This window comes from Eumetopias jubatus, unplaced genomic scaffold (assembly GCF_037043125.1).
Source record: "Eumetopias jubatus isolate StellerSeaLion01/CBP00866 unplaced genomic scaffold, mEumJub1_p1.0 scaffold_2, whole genome shotgun sequence".
Taxonomy (NCBI): domain Eukaryota; kingdom Metazoa; phylum Chordata; class Mammalia; order Carnivora; family Otariidae; genus Eumetopias; species Eumetopias jubatus.
In genome coordinates, this window is record NW_028274808.1 from 116,654,615 (window position 1) to 116,660,614 (window position 6,000).

Consider the following 6,000-nt stretch of genomic DNA (forward strand, 5'->3'; position numbering starts at 1 on the left):
TCATTCAACCCCACTATGCCTCAGTTAGCTCACCTGAAATGAGGATAATAATACCCATTGTAATGGGTATTATTACCCATGGGGGTAATAATACCCCCAGTCATGAAGAGAATTAATGACATAGTTACAATGTAGTAAGTTATTAAAACAATTTAAAATATTTTGAACACAAAGGCCACCTTATGCAAAAACACTTTTAAGTAAACAAAAACCTACATTCTGATGCACGTTTTGATAAGGAATGGTAGCACAATCACATGACTGATGAAGTAGAACTGGGTTAACTTTTCTGCTTTCAGGAAAAAAGATTTAAAGATACCTGATAGTGTGATAAAATGGTATGGACCTAAATATACAATACACAAGTGTCCAAGTCAAACTGGGGGTATCCGAGTAAGACTGGTAGACTATATCCATGTCAGTATCCTGGTTGTGATATTTTTTTTTTTTTTTACCAAAAGTTACCAGAGGAAGAAATTGGGCAAAAGGTACATGCCCAATTATTATCATTTCATATACCTGTATCTGAATCTACAAACACCTTAATAGAAATTTCAATTAAAAATATGTGATCTCTGTGTAAATTTACTAAAAATCATTAAGCTGTATGTTTACAATGGATGGCTTTTATGAAACATTTGCCATAGCCTATAGAAGTTATACTTAAGGAAAAACCACCATCATTACCACCATCATCACCATTACCACTGAGACTAGATTATACATTTTCTAATTAAATGACATTACTTTTTTCCAGTTCTAGGTCATTCATTATTTTTTCTCAGCTTTTGAGACATAATTGGCATATAACACTACATAAGTTTAACGTGTACAATGTAATGATTTGATATATGTATATATTGGGAAATGATTACCACAATAAGGTTAGTTAACACATCCATCACTTCACATATTTACAAAGTTTGCATGTGTGTGTGGTGAGAACTTTGTACTACACATTACATTCCAGAACTTATTCCTCTTATAACTGGAAGCTTGTACTCCCTTCATTACATATTGACTGAGTAGAACACCACTAAGTTCTACTATGGAATAAATAGATGTAGAAATCAGTGCCTCTCTTCCAAGAACCATAAATTTAATTTAAAAGAAACATTTATAGTATCTTTAGTGAAGCAACCAGTTCATTTTATGACCTAATCTGTCCTCCAAAAACACTTCATCCTAATTTATTCATCTCTTAATTTTAATTCTCAGATTATTTGGAGCTTGATTTCAAGTCAGTTTGAGTAACAATCCTGAGTAAATATAAAATATTGAATTCCAAATTCTTAGAACTTCAGGTAGGTTGACATTATCACTGAGTTTGTTTTTACACAGAATATTGAAAATTCACCTACTATTTCTACTTCTTGAATCCTAGCACATTTAACTGCATTTCATGACAAGTGGAGCAAGCATAAATCAAAGCTGATAGAATTTACTATTTTGGAAGGGGCAACCAAAATCTATTTTATTGCGAAAAGATTATATGTCTATCTTAAGTCAGGGATTTTCTGCAATGTACAATCTAGAATCAGAATAATGCTGGAAATAGCAGATACTTAAGACTTTTTGGCTTGCAGTCACACTGATTCAAGGGCTCTCACTTTACCCTCTCCTCTTGTGGAACTCTTCTTTCCCACTGTATACCAAAGTATATATATCTTGTACTGTACACCAAGGTATACAGATGTACTATATAACCTCCTTAAATAATGTCACAGTATTCCCTGAGTTTTGGCAGCGAGTCAAAACAGAAATTAGAGATCTAGACCAAGTAAATACTGTGTATTTGGCAAAATCATTTGTGGTTGTGTTCTTCAGCACAATTTCCAAGATAACCACCAGCTCTACTTGGCAAAACGACTCTCCCACAGTTAAGGCTCCAATTGTAAAGTTGGCTTGTAAAATATTTTCCTGCTACTGGCTTTGGTGCCATTACTATGCTTAAGAACTAGTGTGCAATGGTGGCATAATCATTGAGGAAAATGTTATTTTGATGAACCAACACTGACAGCCACTCCAAAGCTTTACCTTGTCTATAGAGTTGTTTATAAAACAAAGAAGGCTCCCTCCAGTAATCGGAGATGGCTAGGTAAGACTATTAAATTCTATTAAGCAACGACAACTGAACTCATCGAAGAAGGAATTAGAGCATTAAAAAGCACGTTTAATCTTTCCAAGTATTAGATATTCTAACATGTCAAACACCCATAGCTTTTGATGATATTTTATTTAAAGATAATTTCAAAGAATTCATAAGAATTTATCAACTTGGATCTGGGACATAATGGAAAATGGGTTTCTGCCAGGTGTGTCTGTGAATTATAAGAAAGGTTTCTTAATGAGATCAGCAAATAAGGAAATACATTTCAATAGTGACACTGGCTTTCAACATTGTGTGTGGGTGGAGCCTTGGAGGAATTGGTAGAGAAATTATAACTTCAGCAAGTGAAACCAAAACATTAACTCCATTTTTTGTTACCTGATACAACAAGCCCAGTGCCTAAACAGGACTTTGGAAGTCTCTCATAATAACTCCTTGGCAGGTGCATTTCACTTGTTCTGGAAGTGATGCTGACCTGCCAATGTCTACCTTCATGTGCGACTGCATCAAAATCATATCAATCCCCTTGACTCCTTGCATGGACCAGCATAATGCCAAATATAATTAAAGCCATAGTTGGTAAATCTGTGAATTTAAACAAAACAAGGGACTCTCTTCATTCCAAGTTAATTTCTCACTAACCATTAGTTCAATAAGAAAATAAGGAAAACAATACTGCAGTTTAAGAAAAAGATCTATCTTGTTATTGTCCATTATCATTTCCATAAAATTCAACTGCTCAAGACAATTCTGTCCTATGAAATTTTGAGAACATCCAGGTGCTACTATCACACATATAATAAATGAAAGAAGGAATTCAAATAATTTCTCTTTTATAATAAAGGAGAAAGTGGTACTTATATTGAAATTGGTGAATAATGTGCATCTCCTCCTAATAATCACTTAAGCCCCTCATACTAACAGTTATTTTCAGCATACAAATAGGATACATAAAATAACAAGAGTCTAAATTTGATATGAAAGAACAAATCTTCACGGTCACAATAAATATTATTAACCAATGTAGGTATTCTTATTTACCAATATGAATGGAAAATACTACATCTATTATTAGTTGAATAACTTGAAGCATAAACCACAACATTTGAAAAGTCCCCAAAAAAGCAGTTAAATATTAGTCTGTTAGCAAAAGGAACTGTTTATTTTTAACTCTGAATTACTGCAATAATTAATCATAGTTTTCTCAAGGAATAGTAAGCATTTATGCTAAACTTCTAAGTATTTTCCTTATTTTAGGACAAATAAGAACTAACCAAATGAAGATCAGTAATACTACTCCCTTGTAATCATGTGAAATAACCTTCAGTATCAATGATTAAACTTAACCGCTTTTTCAGAGATCAAAATAGAAAGAGTTACAAAGTGAACTACTGAGGACAAATGGTTTTGGAAATCTGGTTTATGGAGTAATGTCCATTACTGTACTCCTCCTTCCGTCCATCTTTTCATCATATACATGCCTTCTAAGCTTAAGTTTGACTTTCCAGTCCTTCACTAACACTTCTCTGCTTAATAACATTAAAAAAAAAAAAACCAATATTGTGATGAAACTTATATTCTACCTCAAACCTATTAGGAAACACACATGCAAACATGTAAAAGAATGTAACTCTCCTCCAGCATTTCAACTTTCCATTAAAACGCAAATAAATGATTTCATTAACCAGGCAACAATACCCACAGTCTTAAACCAAAGCAAAGCAAAGCAAACCAGTATCTTTTCTCTTTACATCCCAACTTCCCCTAAGGAACAATCTTCCTCCTATATTGGATCATTTGTTGATGAATATTTTTTATTTGGATTTGCCATTATTATCCCTTACTGGAGAGGTGAAAGCACATTATGAGACTTTAGATTTTAAATTCGTGGATATGTCCTATTCCCTACACAGGAAAATATAAAAATATTTCAGTAAATTTTAAGCAAACAACTGGGAAATAACCCTTCTTTCAATTACTAAACACTAGATGAAGAAGGGGGGGGGACCAGTCAGTGATTATGTATGTATGTCATGAAAGCAATAGCCAGTAAATAACACTTATATTTCATATTCGACCTTCCCAGGAGTCTATCCAGGCCACACTTTATTTTGTCATAGGTAGAAAACTCTCCATAGAAACTCTGTTAGCTTAATAACACTAGACAAGCAGCCCCAGCGAAAAGATTCGGCAAGACTCGTGTGTGTGTGTGTGTGTGTGTGTGTGTATGTGTGTGTGTGTGTGTGTGTGTGTGTGTATAGAAGGAGGAGGAAAAAAGAGACACAGAGAGAAAGGCAGATAAATAAAAAACCAAAGGAAAGAGAGCAACCAAGACACAGAGAGAGAAATTTGGATGGGACTGTTAGAAATCAGCTCCCTACTTCTCCGTTTCTTTGCTGGGATTGGGTTTCATTTCTTTCGGCGCCCCTGACCTTGCAGTCTTCCAACTCTCAACTCTGCCCCCCTTCTCCCGCCCGCCCGCCCCCTCCCCCGGCCTGCGCCTGCCTTTGTGTCTGCCTGTCACTTACCGGGGAACCAAACGAAGCTGATTCGGGAGAAGCACAAAGCCAGGACACAGATTTGCCCACAAATTCTCTTACACCCACTCCCCAGGCTGGAAGGCACAGCCCATTGCAGAGCTGATGTACCTTGAGAAAAGTGGGATCTGGTCTTGTTTGGGGGACCAGAGAAACTATTCTCTCTCACTCAGCACCACTAGCAAAACGCGCGGACTTAGGAAAAAACAAAACCCCACTTAGTGTACTACAGGTCCACTCCCCGTGACATTCGCTTAGTTCGCCCCCCAAAAAGCGGACACCGGGGTAGAAAGAGGCGGACGCGAACGCAAACCCAGACTCAGACCCTACAACAGATAAAAGGGTCGAAAAACACTCCGTCAGAGTTCTTTCCGGGGTGGGTTAGGTTAAACGAGAGACTGGTCTGACTTACAAGAAGGAAAGGGGGTCGGGGAGGATTCAAGGGAAAAGTAATGCCCCCCAAAGCTGAACTATTTGAGAAAGGAAAGCAAAGAAAAAAATCACTTTCCTGAGGATAAAAGGCCGGGAAACCGGCTGGTCGGAGTCACAAAGGTAAGTTTTCTGGGTAAGGAGAGGAGCATTAGCAGGAGAGCGGAGAGAACACAGAACTACAGGTTTAAAGGGGGGGGGGGGAATTAAAACTATATTTGTCAGCCATGTTGAAGAGGCTCCAGTAATTTGTGAAGCTTCCCTCTTCCCTCTTGGTATTTGTGGGTGACACTGCAGGGTTTGCTCCCCAGTCCCTGGAAGCCCGAGAGAAAGCAAGGGGGAGAGGAAAGGGAGAGTTTCGCGGCATAAGAGAAGCGCTCTGACCTCGTTCACGTCCCTCAGCCTTGCAGCAATCCAGCAGTTGCAGTCGGGTCTCCTTTCTAACAAATCCTAAAGGGCAGCCATCTTGCTTCCTTCTGCTTCTCTACGAAAGCAGCCTAGCCTCCGCATCAATATTCATAAGGCAGTTTGACGTCTGTTCTCATCACTCGGCGGGGCCGGCGTCTCGGGGCGGCCTCGCCGAGGGGGCGGACGTGACTCGCATGCGAGCCGGGCCTGGGCGCGCGGCGCTCGCGAGGAGGCGGCGGCGGCGGCCGCCCGAGCTCTCGCCGCAGCCGCTGCTGCTGCCGGCTCTCCTCCTCCTCCTCCTGGCCTCCTCCTCCTCCGCCCGGCTCGCCTCCTCCTCCACCAGCCTCCTCCTCCTCCTCCGCCCTGGCCTCCGTCGCCGTCCTGGGGCCCTCAGCCCCGGCTCCCAGGGAATCAGCCCCCCGCCCGGGGCTTCCCGCACAAAGGCCGGCGGCACCTGGGGGCCGTACAATGGGGTGCGCAGTCGAGGCCGGGGCTGCCCTGGCGCTGGGCGGTGGA

The 6,000-nt window shown here is 40.1% G+C and overlaps 1 protein-coding gene across 1 annotated transcript in view; it reads right to left on the bottom strand.

Annotated features, from left to right (window-relative positions):
* Window positions 1-5,547, bottom strand: part of TET2 (tet methylcytosine dioxygenase 2) — a 136,458-nt gene extending 130,911 nt beyond the window's left edge. The window contains exon 1 of the mRNA XM_028121251.2: window positions 5,461-5,547. The gene's annotated coding sequence lies outside the window, so the exon portion shown is untranslated. The remainder of the gene's footprint in view (window positions 1-5,460) is intronic.
* Window positions 5,548-6,000: the final 453 nt, after the last annotated feature.